General features: G+C 32.9%; 1 protein-coding gene and 2 long non-coding RNA genes across 7 annotated transcripts in view; 1 reads left to right on the forward strand and 2 right to left on the reverse strand.

The window, feature by feature from the left end:
- LOC105332837 (uncharacterized) overlaps positions 1-17,130 on the reverse strand; it is a 302,923-nt gene that overhangs the window by 139,033 nt on the left and 146,760 nt on the right. The gene's annotated exons all lie outside the window — the stretch shown is intronic.
- On the reverse strand, positions 9,125-10,395 carry LOC136272480 (uncharacterized). The gene is made up of 3 exons (XR_010710491.1): positions 10,264-10,395; positions 9,372-9,533; positions 9,125-9,236 (listed from the first exon to the last, which is right to left on the reverse strand). It is a non-coding gene; the product is annotated as an uncharacterized lncRNA (long non-coding RNA).
- LOC117686913 (uncharacterized) lies at positions 11,443-16,422 on the forward strand. The gene is made up of 3 exons (XR_010710069.1): positions 11,443-12,115; positions 15,798-16,007; positions 16,235-16,422. It is a non-coding gene; the product is annotated as an uncharacterized lncRNA (long non-coding RNA).

The raw sequence follows: 17,130 nt of genomic DNA on the forward strand, positions 1-17,130 counted from the left end.
ACACACCGTCACGCTAAAACACAACACACGGTCGCGCTAACGCAACTTTTTCACACGCCATCGCGTGCAACCAGCAACCTTGACAGAACCAATATGTTTTTTTGTGTGTGTTTTTCTTCTTATCTTTAACCTTGTTGTCTTAGTAAAAAGTGTCAATTTTTCTACCTAACATGTATATGTCATAAACAGCTGTAAAACAATGAGTTTAATTCAATGATAACTTCTATGATATTTTTAAAAACAATATATAAAAAAAAAAATGAAAATAATTTTCGGTTTCCATGGTAATATTCTTTTTAGATTTTGACTTGCCCACCAATGTTTTTTTTCTGTAATTTGAAAATTGACCATAAAATCAATTGTTAACAGATAGCCATGATATGACCTTGAATTATTAGTATTACATATTAGTCACTATGATACTTATGTATACATAAGTACTGCGCAATGAATTGTGGTAATGATAACTAACAGAATGAACTATCTGACTCTTGTAGCACTGCGTAGTATTTCTAAACCAGGTGCATAATACGGGCATAATAATATCCAAACTGAGGGTTTAAAAACAAGTGTCATATTTGGCGATTCTGTGTCTGTAACGATAACTCTGGTACCCTATATTGAGTAATGTATTTTATATTCTATATAACCTTTGTAACCTTTTTATGCCATGCATGAATGAATGTATTTTGAGTAAGTGATGCCTCATACCTAGGTGGGGGACTTCGAGACTCAGGACTCGGAGACATTGTCATTAACGCGCTTGCGCGTTGCTATTAACGCGCAAGTGCCTCTTCACTTCGCCCTTGTACGTTTTTACTAAACGTCGAACTATTGCGTTGTTATAAACGCATTACTGCGTCGTCACTCTGCGTTAGCACATTGTTTCTAACGTTGCACTTGCACGTTGTTATAAATGCGTTAGAGCCTTGTCACTTTGCTAGCGCGTTGTCTCTAACGTGCTGTTACACTTTTACAAATCTATAAATATCCTATCATTTTTTTAATTTGAAAATTTTGACAAACGAGTTGACAGAACTGGGCAAACATAGCAAACGGTTTGTTTTCAAATATACTCCAGATTATCAGATTAAAACATATGTTAATCATGAACTTTAAATTAAGACATGACAAAGTATTCATAAATGTAATAAATAAACTTCATATCATAATTGTTTTCTAGTCTTTTCCAATCAAATGCTTCACAAATCAGGAAGTGCTTAAAAACGGCATTTTAAAATGGAATAGGAGCTAGTATTGGTTCTCGAGAAAGTCAATGTGTATAAGGTTTATAATAAATAACTTATTATCGTCCTTCATTATTAATAAACGTTTGATATTTTAGTGTTTTATGTTATTTTTGGTCTTAATTAAGCAAAATCACTTGATCATTTTTCCCTATAGGCCTAACGTTTGCAAGACTGGTATTTATAACATTTTAGAATTGTCACATTTACAAAAATGTGTTTATAAATGTAAAGAGGTATACTTTAACTTTAGCAATATAATTCCTCTCCGAGAAAATTGTGTTCAACCGGTTGTAACCCATTTGGACGATTTGTTCCGAAATAATTTAAGGTGGCATATGACATATATCAGTATTCTAATGGACGAAATTGCATTGCAATCAAAGATACCTTCATCGTTTTAGAATTTTCAAATTATCAATATACTGAATATGACTAAAAATGTCAACAAAAATATTATGTTTTGATCGAAGTAAAAAGTATCTCTCTCCCTCTCGCGTATTTAAAACCTTTCGGGTTTACTGTGACAAGCTATGGATTCCGACAAAGGGTAATGGTTACTTAATTGCATCCCCCCACACATTTGAATACATGTATTATTAAGCTATATATATTTCCAAAATATGTTTTGCAAAAACGGATTTGTACTTTTCTATAGTTTACTGCATCTCCGGACACATTTAATTGTTTTAAAACTTTATCTTTAAAATACGTTTTGCAAAAATGATGAATTCAACCACTGGGCACATATCCTATTACATTGTTACATGTACCTATCATAAAAATGGCATTTCATCGTGTCCATTACAACACGAAAATTACTGACTGTAAATATGATCATAGTGAAACATACTAAACTATATCAAAAATTGTAGTAGTTAATATTTTCAAATAAAGGTTAGCAAGCCTACCTGTTTTGTCCAGCAAGACATTTAAAGCGGTGTGTCAGCAACTGAATGTCTGATCACCACTATGGAAAGCTATAAATGTGACAAAGTCGCTGTTATAAATTCAAGTTTTATAAATGCAGGGGATATATGACTTGTTTGTATTTGATAGTTCGGCATAGCGTACGTTAACCTAAAAAGGCGCAAAAAGAACCAGCATTTAAAACTTTATATTTTAAAACGTTATCAGTTTGTGCATGTGTAAACATGTTACCGAATTCTTTGGTTGAAAACCTGCAGATTTACCTGGTCGTGGTCTGATCATTAACGTCCTTTCCATTACATTCTATATGAGAACACACTCAAAGGTAAAATGATTCTGATTGTTGTTATCTATGTTGACACAGTGTTTATAGTTATTTTGAAATGAATTTCTTTCTCGTCAAAGTATTGGTCATGTGATCAACATGCGTCAGTGTTAAGAGCGAACAATTAGTATGTCTTTTAAAACATAATAAGATGGCAATTTTGGCTTATAAATTCGTATTTACGAAGCAGTTTTGTAATAAAATTGGTCAATACATGCTTTATATCATCGCCATACGTATTCAACATCAAATCTGTCATTCGTTGTCAGTCAGTTTGTAGAGTATGAAAAAAATGTTTATGTCAAGATATACATGAACTTTCAAACATGTTTCTATTTGATATCATTATTGATAACATAAAGCCGCTGCTTCTCTGTTTTGTTTCTTATAAGAATGCGAAACAGCGTTATGAAAATCTAAGAGTTTTAGAGCCCGGAAGGCGTGTTTTTAAGATATTTAAAAACTAAGATATATTTCAGATTTATCGGAGGACACACCATAATCATAAGAGAGTTTCCCAAAGCCGTCCCAACTTAAGACTCTTAAAAATCACCCAAACTTTAAGACATTCCAACAGGTGTCTTATATTGTAAGTATGCTGTCATAGAATGAATGGTACCAAGGCTTCCCTGGTGTTAAGGTAAACCTAAAACATTAAGCTGTTAAACCTTCATTTAAGAATAACTTAATATACATGTTAATTTACATTTTGAATAACTCCAAAAAAAGAACGTTATATCTGGAAAATATTTGTTAAACACCATAAATCAAATTGTTTTGTTGTGGAAACAAATCATCAAACAGAGATACATGTACCCTGATTTGTATTATATGCATCAGAATAATACAATCGATTTGACAATTTTTGCTTAACATGTAGTGATGCATTCCAGGATTAGAACTTCTGAGCAGTGTATTACAAACTTCAATATATATAGTGTCTTAAAATGGCGTCAGCGGTGTTTTTAAATCTTGATACCAATATTTGATGTAATAACAAAGAAGATGTGCAGATAAGAAGGGGAAATGCTTCTTAAAGTATTAGTATTATTATGAGAAATTACAATGTGTTCCTATTAAATAATCCTTTAAGATTGTCTTTTAAAGGATGAATACCGGGTAGTGAAGATGACAACAATTTGTTTACCCTACATATTCAATTTTTGGTGCTTTTTTTTTAAATGCGGTAAATAACTGCCAAAATCTTCAAAAGGTGTCGTTTTCAGGCGTTAATTCTATTCTACGTTTTTGTTGCTGTCAAATTGATGTTAAATCGAAATAAATTAAATCAAGAAGTTGGAGTAATGACCCACTAGGCATTAGAAATATCATTGTGTACCCTAGAAATTGAACGTTGTAGAAAATGCTGGTTTGAATTTAACACATATTATCGCTCTGGGATGTGTTTCTCTTAACCAATTAGAACGATTAAATATATGTGTAACTCAAACCAGCATTTTCCCAAAACATTATGAACAACACAGACACTTTCCGAATGATACTTAAACGAATATAACCATCCATATGTTTCGTTAGGTGTTGCTTAAGCTGTAGAGGAACATGTGCTTGACATGTGACCATGCTAAATATAATCCTATCGCAAATTCAACCAAAACTTGATATGCCATCAAAAAAGCCGAAAGCGAAAGTGCGAAGTTGCGAAGGCGAAGGAGCGATAGTAGTCACACTTCTTCGCCTTCGCACTTTCGCCTTTGCATCTTTGCGCTTTGCCGTCGGATCTTCGCACTTTCGTTCCTTTGCCTTCGCAACTTCGACTTCGCACCTTCGCACTCTTGCATCTTCGGCCTAGAGGCGAAAGTGCGATGTTCGATGTGGCCCCATTGGAACACCATAGTTTACAACGACACAAAAGAGGTTGTAATTTATTTACTGTTAAATTGATCACATTGAATACGGGTTCCACTACCTTTTAGAACGTAACATATTATCTTCGATTCGAAAATCTTCGCACGAAGGACTGTGTTCAAATACCCTTTAGTTCTTTAATTTGTTGTAGAATCACAACTTTGAAAAATCTATATATTAATAAGTTCTTGAGACTGTCTGTTCCTCACGAACGTAATGATCTAGCATTGCTTACTATTACGGTTTCACCGTTTGTATACATGTATATGTAAATATGTTGATATGACTTTAACCCATTCTACTATTCACATGGATTGGGAGAATAAATGAATTGATTTTGAAGATAGCTATGTTGTTGGAAGAGCCTGGTCCCGTCTCAACTCCAAGTTTCAAATGTATCTTCCTGAAAGATTTGATCTAAGAATCGAGTGTTGGGGATGATAAAAAAGTGTGCATTGTTGATGACTGTCACCATTAAAGTGCATTTTGAAATAAAATTCTACCTTAACATGGTGAAAAATAATCCAAAATTAACAACTGTTTAATAACACATTTTCTTTTCATGAAATCTGCATTACGTCCCAGAAGGATGAACGAAGGCTCGGCAAAGTAGGAGGATGGTCATGTAGAAACAAGGCGAGTGTAGCGGGCACAAAGATACCCACCTAGAGCGGCTGTGACGTCTCCGTAAAGGGCCGTGGTTGACGAGATTGGATAATCCTTGTCAGATCATTCCCTTTTTAAAGCAAAACTCTTCTAGATCTTAAACCGCTAAATGGAATTTCCAAAATCGTTGTAGGTCTTTAGAAAACACTGTGAAGATGTTCATATAACCCTAAACATTCAACTTCATTAATTTATACTGAATATAGCACTTAATGAACAGTTTCTAAGCGCATCTCCTCGCAAACCGCTGCACGGAATTACGTAAAGCCTGGTAGGTTTTTAGAACATAATATGTCAATGTGCATAATACAAGTACTAGTAATTACTAATTAATTTCAACATTGTTTGCGAGTTTTTGCACATTTTTATACATAATTTAATTTTCGTTAAAAAACAACAAGACGCCCAGGGGCCACATCACTCACCTTAGCAACAACAGTCTTAATCCTGATCAAATCAGCATTACAGTATCAAAATTAAAATATATTGACAATAAAGTACAGTAGATCTTGCTAAAAAAAATTAAAATTAATCTGCTGATTTTTATCCACATATCTTTATGGTAAATATCAAGCCCTTTTGTTGTTTTATTTGTAATAAGATTGTTATCTTGTCCTGTATTCCAACCCCCCCCCCCCTTTGTGGCCCCACCTTTTTCTAGGGAATCATGGTTTGATCAAACTTTAATCTGCACAACCTGTGCTTTCACTCAAGTTACTGCTTTTGCTTTTTGGACTGAAAACTTTTCAAGACAATTTTAAAGATTTTTCCCTGCATCTTCCTACGTAAAATGTTGACCCCCCCCCCTAGTGTGGCCCCAACATACCCCCGGGATCATGATTTGAAAAAAAACACTTTAATCTACACTGTCTGAGGATTCTTCCATATAAGTTTAAGTTTTTCTGGCCGAATGGTTTTTGAAAAGATTTTCTCAGATTTTCTCTATACATTCCTTTATAAAAATTCGACCCCCACAATGTGCCCCACCCTACCCCCGGGACCTTGATTTAAACAAACTTGTATCTACACTGTATGAGAATGCTTCCATCCAAATTTGAGCTTTTTTGGCCAAATAGTTTTTGAAAAGAAGATTTTTTATAGATTTTCTTTATATTTTCCTATGTAAAGATTTGGCCCCCAATTCTGGCCCCGCTCTACCCCCATGGACCATGATTGAAACAAATTTGAATCAACACTATCTGTGGATGTTTCCACACAAGTTTAAACTTTTCTGGGCAAATGGTTTTTAAGAAGAAGATTTTTAAAGATTGTTGCTATATATTCAAAAGTCCATCCCCCCATTGTGGCTCCGTTCTACCCCCGGGGACCATGATTTGAACAAACTGGAATCTACACTACCTAAGATATTTCCATACAAGTTACTGCTTTTCTGGCCTATTTTTTTTTTTTGGAAAAGATTTTTGAAAAATACCAAATTTTTAAAAATAATTCTTTATTATCTCCCCTTTAAAAAAACAAACTTCATTTCCCTTCACCCAGTGATGCTGTGTGCCAAGTTTGGTCAAAATTGGTTTGGTGGTTTCGGAGAAGAAGATGAAAACGTGAAAAGTTTACAACAACGCCAACACCAACGACAAACAACCGACAAATTTTGATCAGAAAAGCTCACTTGAGCTTTCAGCTCAGGTGAGCTAAAAATTATAGACATGCATGATTGAAGGAAAATTTGATATGATAGATTTAGAAGGAGTGATGTCCCTTTTAATATCAAATCATGTTGTTTATAAAATGCATACTGAGGGAGATAAACAATGTTAAAAAAAATATTTCGATCCATTATTGTTCTCTTGTTCTTTTGTTTACTGCACGGAGTCTGACTAATAAATAGATATGACTAAACGGATATTTAGATGTATTTTATTCACTTTCATGTACATCAAATGTGAATCATAAGTGAGATTATTTGGGAAAAACACAACATGATGTGCACAAACATGTAGAGCTATACACACACGGTCAATTACATCACTGAATAAGTCTGCGTTGAGCTATAAACACCGAGTCCGTTACATCACTGAATAAGTTTGCGTAGAACTATAAAGACATGGTCCGTTACAACACTAAATAAGTTTGCGTAGAGCTATAAACAAACGGTCCTTTACATCATGAATAAGTTTGTGTAGAGCTATAAACACACGGTCCGTTACATCACTGAACAAGTTTGTGTAGAGCTATAAACACATGGTCTGTTACATCACTGAATAAGTTTGCGTAGAGCTATAAACACACGGTCCGTTACTTCATGAATAAGTTTGTGTAGAACTATAAACACACGGTCTGTTACTTCACTGAATAAGTTTGTGTGGAGCTTTAAACACACGGTCCGTTACATCACTCAATAAATTTGTGTAGAGCTATAAACACACGGTCCCACTGCATGAAAATTTGTATTTACAAAGCAAGAAAAGTTATTGTAAAAGTCATATTTACATTGTCTTTAATTGCCTTTACTCCTATTTACTTTAAAAAGGAAAATATGGTAAATGTGATCTTTACTCATATTTACATACAAGTAAATGTTTGTAATGGCTCACTTTACAACATCTTTACAGATTGTGTAAATTTTACATTTACCGAAAGTAAATATTCCTTTACGACAGTAAAGGTCATCTTTAACAATGCCTTTATAAGCATGTAATTACAAGTAAAATTATTTTTACTGAACATTAAAGGTTCTAAATATTAACCATAACAAAACTTTACTTCTAATCAATGCAAGTAAAGTTGATATTTACCTGAAACTTAAGGTATATATATTTACAAATTTTACTGGATTTTCATAATTTACTTAATATGTTTTTATAGCTTTATTCCGACTTTCAAAAAAATCAGACTAAACGTTGTGTGAAGAAATTATTTATTCATAGAAACAACAATAATATTTATCAGTATATTCATAATTAAAAACACTTTAATCTTCATTTAAAACCCACGAATGAGTTGGGTCAACATTGGGTGGCTCTTGGTTTTTGACTGAGCCCCTTGTTCTTTTAGCCAACAGCCGCTTGCTGCGTGGAGGGCATGTCTCTAGAAACTTTTTGTCCAGGCTATCTTTAATTTTTCTCCATTCCTCACTCTCTCATGAATAAGGATGGGACAGGAAGCCATTGTCCACCTCTTCATCACTGCTCATGTATTTGTGGGCCTCTGGGAGCTGCAGAAACTGATGACCTTTGGTCTTCTTTTCTTCCCCTGATACAACTGACCCATTTTGAAAATAAGGGGTAATTTTCTTTTTTAGTAAAGATGGCCTTTTAGATATCCTTTCAAAACATAGGAATAATAATAATCATTCTTTTGCACTAATATTTATCTGTTCTCACCTCTTTCTTTCTTTCGTACGTCGCCTGTCTCTTTTGTGAATTTCTGTTTTATTCTTCTTCTGCCTGTTTTCTGCCTCTTTTTGGGAAGTGAAGTATCGTTTAATGGCAGCTAAAAATATCAAATTAAAATATAGTGAAGATTATAAATTAAAATTATTGTTGCAGGCTTCATCACTGTCTTAAATTCCTTACATAAATAAATAGAATACACCTTATTACTTCCTAAAGAACTCTTCCGTCATTCATTACATTAGAAATATAATTCATTTTACTATATGATATGACATATGAAAGGAATGAAGCTGTATACATAAAATCTTTAAAAAGTTCATTTGAATTTTTTTTTTTACCATTTATCACTTCAATTTTCTCCTCGGAAGCTATGCCCTGAACACTTTTTTTGATGAAGTCTGTCAACTCCAAATTCTCTTCATCTATGAATCTACAAACATGAAAATTTTGAAATTAAACAAATAAACCAATACATTATTCATGGACGTATATCTACATGTTAATATACTGTAGAAGCAGAAATATTCGTTGAGGATTTAAATTTTGTTATTTTTGTTGGCAGTAATATTGAACAAAATTAAATTCGTGACGTATTTTTAACCCAAGTATTTTTAATAAATACAGAGTTGATATGCTAATGCAACACATTTTAGGGATTACAATATGACAAAATTAATTGCCAACAAAATTGTTTTTGGTTAAAAAACAATGAAATTTAAACCCAACAAAAATATGTGCATCAACAGTAAGTTATTGATTCAAGGGCAAGAAAAGAGTTCTTACTTTATTCTTTTCCTTTGATTTTTGACTTGCTTTTGGTGTTTGTCCATCTTCTGGAGTCTTCTTCTCTCAATGAAAGTTACAATGTACTTCATTTAGAAGAAAAACAAATTTTGAACCATCCTTTATAAATATAGTTTTATTATTGATTTATATATAAATCATGTTAAACCTACAGGTTTCCATAAAACTATATCTAACCTTGGTAGAGTGGGGCCTTTGGAGGTGGAAAGAGTCCTCTGTATCCCCAGACTCCGATGATGACAATTCTTGAAAACTTGCATTTGCAGTAGGAGATGCAGCTTCTCTGACAGATTTCCTTGGCGATCTTCTAATTTCAACACGTGGAGTAAAACTCTTTTTCTAGAAAAAATCAACGGAAAAGAGACTGAAATGACTCACTATATTGGGCCAAAATAAAACTTTTGTTTGTTAGGACCACAAACAACTCAGATCAATAAAACATTTTCATCCTAATAAATTATTTTATTTTCCGACATTTATGATAATCCAAATCTGCCGAAATGTCATGGAAAACATGCGAGCATTGTAGAGCTGAGTAACCCTTTATGCCTCTCAATGCGATTAAAATATTTTCTGTTTACATATTGCTCATTATCATAGAAGCACATGCACTTTTGTATGAATATGGTACTACAGTAAACTAACAATCAATCGACTGAGATTTTAAAATGTGCTTCAAGTAAGTCAAAAAGTAAATAATAAGTTTATCCCAACAAAAAAAGCTAATTTTGTTAATTATCACTCTAAAATCAAAAAATTGAACTACGGTAACAAAAATGCTATAATGAACCCTTTGATGTATTGTCTGCAAACTTTTTTAAGACTAAAGATTCATTAATGAAAAACATGTATTTATGTTGAGAGCATAAATATAACTGTATAAAAAGACTAATCGGCTAATGTAAAAAAAAAAGCATCATTGCTACTCCTAATGATCTTTTCAAATTTTAAAATCATTGCTCATTTAATTTCTGAAGGAAACCCATGGATTAAGACTGTCCAAAAATAAACGCACAAGGATAATTAAACTTACAATTGATAAGAAAATATCATGCAGTTATAAATATACCTTCTGAGTTTGAAATGTTGATCTCCTTAAAAGGCTATCTGAATTTTCATGATCAGACTCTGTTGATATCAGCTGTCGAGAAGATTTTTTTCTGCATTTTTCTTTATAACCTATCTTCAGATTGCACTTTATTTCCAGCTTTCTAAAATAGGTAAACATTTTTTTTTTAAAATCAGAGAATTAGCATGAACTAGAACAGTTCAACTAATGAAATGTCATGCTTGTCTTACCTTTTATCTTTGCTCAGGCTTTTGTACTTCTGTATTGTCATTTGAATCTTCAGACTCTGATGAAGATAGCTGTCTTTTTGAGTATTTACATTTTTCACAGTTTTTCTGGGAGATCGTCTAAGACTGCAAACACTTTTTTCCCCATTCTGAGTTCCCTAAAAAAAATCATTTCGTTTTAAAATGTTTCAACTAATAGCATGTAAAGTTTAGAGATATGATTGGCATGGGGGAAAAGATAAAATCAACTTAGTTGGGGATTTGTACTGAGCTCAAAGATGACCCTCAGGGCTCTTGCCTATCAAATCCAGACTTTTTGTTTCTGTAGAAAAAATTATAAACCTAATAGTATCATTTACATAAACTGGTCGCACACCAGTAGAGAGTTTTTAAGCTAATGTTGATAACCTGATATCCCTGTTTTCAATGAAGTATATTGCTTCAGGGTCCTCCACACACCTGGGATAAGTTCTGCATGCAAGCAGATTCTTCTAAATTACATTACTTAAAGATATGGATTTTTAGCAAAATTCAAGTTTTGTAGAAAATCAACTTTTTAAATTTTAATGTTATTTATGAAAATAAAAGTCCCTGCAGTATTTGAACCTGCATGCAGGTTAGTAGACCGAAGCAACACCCACTGCACCGCAGAGATGGACAACACATTTTGGCAATATAAACTGTTTTACAATGCGCTAAAATCGCCTTGTTGTGATGTTCTGTCGTAAACTAAAAGAGTAGAAGTCATGGGATGTTAAGGATCCTTATGAAAGAAAGTTGCCTAATTATAGACCAGCTAGCTTTGTTAAACTATTAAAAGTTAAATTTCTCAGAAGATGTGTTACCCCCTTCTGAATTCACATAAGGTTAAAGGTATGAGCAAGTGCCTTTACCCTTCCCCACCCTGGGCAAACAAAATAATCTCCCGGAACCACCTCCTCCTCCTCCCTATGTGATTTTTTTTCAATTAGTTAACTGTTATAATGATAATTTAGACAAAGTTGGTTTTAACACTAACGTCACTATTAGAACAGTAAAGAGACTGTTGATGTTCAGAACAGAATTTTTGAACGTTTGAAACAAAAAAGAAAAAACAAAACAAAAACAAAAGCTCACCTTTGGAGTTCCAGATAACAGGGATGCAGAATCTTCACCGGAAAAGTAAAGATGCAGACTTTCATCTTCAATTTCTGTGGCGTCAGAGTCTCGATCCATCTTTACTTTGTGTTTGGTCAAGCCGCACATCCAAACTCCTTTTTAAACTCTCGGAGAAACTGACCGCGCAAAGTGCATGCTGAGACGGATGATTCTATTGGCTTTTTTTTTTATCAGCAACTGATATGACAGATCGTACCAAGTTTTGTACTTTACTTATTGCACATTTTATGAATAGCTTATGAAAGGAAATAAATCATCGTTTAGTAAATTATTCAAAATGCCATATCTTAAAAGTCTGCGGAATAGCTAGGCCTATTCGTAAAAATTCACGATTTTACACTTTCTAATCAACATCGAATACGCTATTGATAAAGTTAATGATGCTGACCATGCTGACGTAGTTGTAATATGAGACGCACCACGCCATTTCAATCAACTGGTCAAGAACAAAGGGAATCCAAGTTTATGTAAGTATTTTTTAAAGTAAAGTTGTTAGAAATGTGTGCACATGCATGAAAATCGAATATTCTTTTAGACATAACGTGCGAGTATCCATTATTGCCGAGTACCCATGATTGCCGATTTTAATCCGAGATTCCTCTGACTTTAACCCCCGCCTTTATATTGTGACTTGCAAGTCAAGTCACAATATAAAAGCGGGGGTTAGAGTCAGAGGAATCTCGGATTATGCCGATTGTTATAAAAACAGCAAGATTTCCGCTATCTATTCGGTGTTTTTAGCTACAAACCAAAATAAATAATAGACCTATAAGAGTTGTGAATGAAGAAAATTTACTTCAAATGCGTATCTCGGAACTCACCATAACAAACGTAAGCCTATGAAAACGTATATCAATTGTATCCGTACCCGTGGGATGACACATGCCACTGAATGTTTGACTTGTTATCCTCTTTGATGACAGAGCATTTTTTGTTTAGGTCCAATCTCGAAGAATATTTACCTCCGTGTTATTATATTTGAAAAAAATAAGCAAGATACCATTTCTACTACACAATATTTGAGAAAGAAAACCGAGCGTGTGCTTGCTTGTAAGACATTTTGTTTGCAACCTGATGCGGATCAAAGATTTATCACACGCACCTGCAGTGTAAATCAGAGGCGTTGCTATTAACTTTCACACACATTATTTCTTTAACTGGACACACTTAAACTTATTTTAAAATAGCTTTAAATAAATAAGCAATGCAAATCTTTAATTTGTAATTATTTGTGCCGAAACATGTGAAGCACATGCTCCTCCCTTTGTGTGCATGTGGCCGCAGGGACAACGAAAAGAACAGTTGATATTGATGAGAATAAAATAAAACTTATTCCTCAAATTAAATAAATGAACAGTGCAGAAATTTGACTAGAAATTATTACATGACAGCTTACATGAAGAGAATAATAGAGAAAACTTATGATTTTTTCGGCAATAATGGGTACTCGCAGGTTAGGCTATACCTATAGAACTTTCAGTTTGCTAAGATTATGTGTGTATGTACATGTTAGCCAGTGGAACAGTTTAAGATCATTGGTATGTAGTTCCTGTATGTATTTCAGTTGCTGTCTCTTAAAATTGTATCAATAACGACCTGTCTCTAGGTCATTATTTGTAAATGCATTATGTTGCAGCTAGTAGATGAAGGAAGGGGGTGGGGTTGAGAGAGAGATGGGGGTGCTTCTGTACAAAGTCGCCATCTTAAACTCATATGCATGAAGATATATATATATAATTTAAGCGCAGCAAGAATTACACATACCGTGCATCATTGACAACTAACTGATATATTGACAATTATCAATTGACATCAAATAATTTTTTAAGGGAGAGAGGAGAGAGAATTATTTTCAAAGTTTTAAAATATTCTTACAAAATACATAAATCTGCTTCCCCCTAAAACCATTCTTTACTTTTGGGGGGATTTGATCAGACTGTAAAATATAATTTGTGTGTAGTTTGATGAAAGGTGTAAGCGATAAATAGTATTTTTCTTTTGTAATTTGTTTTCTGACTTCCATTTTTTTTTTCGTGGTTCATAATTAAAAAAAAAAAATTCTTTTTTTGCATTCTAAATACCTACATTGTATCCTTGCCCAAAGTCCATGTTTGTACATGTAGATATGTAATTTCCCATTTTCCAATTTGATGGTTTGACAATATGCAGTATCTACATAGATTTTTAACTGTTTATTTATTTGTCTTTATTCTTTTTTTAATTGGGTTCAAAATGACAAGGCTGTAACTTTAAAAGCACTATATTTTTTTTATTTCCTCCTTACTGATGTATTGTCTATGCAAATATAGCTAAAAATTGGAAAAATAAGACACTAAATCTGGCGTGTATATATACATAATCTCCATATCTAAGCAGAATGCCAGAAGAAATTTTGAAAACTAATCATCTGAGGCAGCTAAGTATCGCAGTTTATCTTGAAATAGCTAATACACACATTACATGTTTGATCCATACTCTAAAATTTATTGCCGGAAATATATAGAGCGAGTTCACTGTGACACCATACATTTAAATCTATAATCATTTGTTTACGTACATCCACTCAATATGAAAGAATGGAAGCAAGTTAAAGATCTATTAGGTCTCAGCAAAGCTTGTGCGATGCTCTAAACATTTAGTGTCTTCAAATGTCAACTGTAAATTAAATTATCCAGTAATTTTAGGGGATGGGGGTTGGTAAATATATTCCAATGGTTATTCAGGTTGTGGTCCTAGCCAATAATTGGCAAAGGCCTAACATATGCAAAACAGGTCAGTAAATTCATTAAATTTCATTCTAACATTTAAAGATAGATTACGTGATGTATATTTGTTGATCCATGAGAGAGGTGTTTTCACCACTCGGTGTCAAAGATTTATTATATACTTTATAAACAAAACTTAATCTTAAAGGAATATTTAGCATTTTGAAAAATGATTTCTATGAAAACATGTACAATTATAAATTTCTTTTGAAAATTGTTTTCAAATGATTATATTTTGAACAGTTGAATTAGAAAATTTAAAATCCCTGTATTCTAGCTGTACTAATGCTCTTTAAGAAATGCACTTTATATAGAAAGCTACTTCAGAAGTTTTGATAAATCTACATGAAATATTGTAAGTAAGTTTGACATTCGTTTGTTAATTAAAAGTAATTGAATGTATCCATTGTGTCAAAACTCATATTTGGCACATGGCATTTGTATTTGCATAGATCATGCTGTGCAGTTCACTCTGTAATGAAGCCTCCTAGTGATCTTTCATAAAGATAAGCATTCTTGACCTGTCATTGCAGTAGTAAATCTAATCAAGATAATACCCCATAGTGTAAAAACATCAGCAGATAATGGATTACACAAAGATAATGATTTACCACTTGCCAGTTGTAAACTAAATTAACTTTTCATCTTATTTACTTGTTAATAGTAGTTATATAATCACATACATTAACATACCAGCACTAAAAGCTTACAATCAATGAAGATCTGAACACCAAAGGGAAGGATTTAGGATTATTAATATGCAAACCTGATGCTGATCATTGATATGCAGCAGTGGTAAATATATTATGTAAATAAGGCCCTTAGAAAAATTGTTTGTTTGGAATTGCCATCTTGGTGTTTTCAGACCCAGGAGGGAGTGATGGATATTTGTTTGTTCACACTGGAAGTTTACCTAATTAAAACTTGGTTTAAAAAAAACAACAAAAATCTCCATAAGCAGTGGAAATTAAATGCTATTAATAGTATCTCAAAAACATGAACAAATGTACTACTCACATGTATATGTAATCATTGTACAATGAGAAAAAAATCAATAAAACAATAATTTCTTCATTTTTGGTTTATGAAAACTTGATCAGCAGGTAGTATTTGAGTAAAACACTGCAGGAGGCAGTTCCAAGCAAACAATAATTTTATTTTGGCCCAAGAATTTTCAGAATACATATGTATTCTTTGTAAGTGTCTTTTAGCTATTGCAATATTGTAATTTTAAATCTGTATTTTGAAAGGCAGCATTAATAGATGTATATATCATGACAATAATCAGAAATCCACAATGTTACAGTTGTATGCAAGTGGGGAAATATCAATAATTTTAAATTTTAAGACATTGTATTATCTTTAATAAAATTTATTTTAACAGTTTGCATGGAGAAAGAAGGTATCAGTAAGACAAAGACAGCCAATCATGTGAAGCAGCGATCAAAGAAAAGAAGAAAATTAAAAAGAAGTCGGAGATTTCACAAACATGAAGTTGAGGAAGAAGTTAAGTGTGCCTCTTCCGCGTCTGATTCAGATGAATCTCTAGGGATTTTTTGCGATAGATATGAAAGAAAACAGAAAACAAAGAAAGGTATGTTTGTATATTTTAGAAATATTTAAATCACAAATGATGATGTAATTTAATTGATTGATTTTAAAAATATTTCATTCTATTGAATATGTAGATTTTTCTGTTCCTTCAATTTATATTAATGGCATTGTGTTAAAAAATTCCAAATCCAATTTTAAACCAATAATTTAGCAGTTAGACGTAAGTTCAATTGTTATGAATATGATATCCCTTAATTCTATGAATAGATGTAAATCCAAATCCCCCGGTCAGTGCCCAAGAGGATACACCTTTATCTTCAAGCCTTTTCAAGGACCCATTGATTAAGGGCTTTAAATCTTATGTTGCAACAAAGAACAAATTAAAGAGGAAATGGGGAATGTCAACTGTCAAGTCTGAATGAGGAATTTTTCATTGTGTAAGTTTTCTGAGGCACACAATTATACCTAAAGCAAACAAAGTTTAAGAATTGTCATTTCTGTCCTTCTACTTTTCATAGCCATTGAATGCTTTCAATATCCATTTTTTATTTTTTTTTTTCTATAATTTATTCATTCTTAGTACTTGTACTACTATATAAGATCTAGTTAAATTACATATAAACCCGAGGGAGGGGGCATCTTAAAGAGAGCTCTAGTACCTTAAAAATCTTTCTTGCAAATATTATTTTATGTTTGATTAATTAAATTTTATGTACATATGTTCTGAAATTTATCGCTGACATACATGTAAAAAGAAACCCATTCATGACCAGACGAGTGCTGCTAGTGATCAAGATGTGCAAACAACCAATCTCTCGGACACTCCGTCTACATCCAGAGCCACAGTTGACTGCTTTATGGAAACAGAAGAAACGGACGCATGTGCCGCAAGTGATCTTGAAAGGAATGAGTTATCGTCCGACACTGAAAGTGACTGTGAAGGTACAGTTATTGATGATGAATTGTTAGAAATGATTATTCAAAGCAGTGAAGGAGAGTCGACATCTGATATAGAAACTGAAAACCAGGAAACTTTGTATGTTCAAACAATATTGAAACTTCTCCTTAGGTGGCAGTCATTTTTTTTTTGTTTCAGATCTTGCATTATCTTTTATAGTTTTGTTGCTCAAGTCTGTGTTTTATCTGTGTTCATTCTCTTCAAC

The sequence above is a fragment of the Magallana gigas genome, chromosome 10, assembly GCF_963853765.1.
Source record: "Magallana gigas chromosome 10, xbMagGiga1.1, whole genome shotgun sequence".
NCBI lineage: Eukaryota > Metazoa > Mollusca > Bivalvia > Ostreida > Ostreidae > Magallana > Magallana gigas.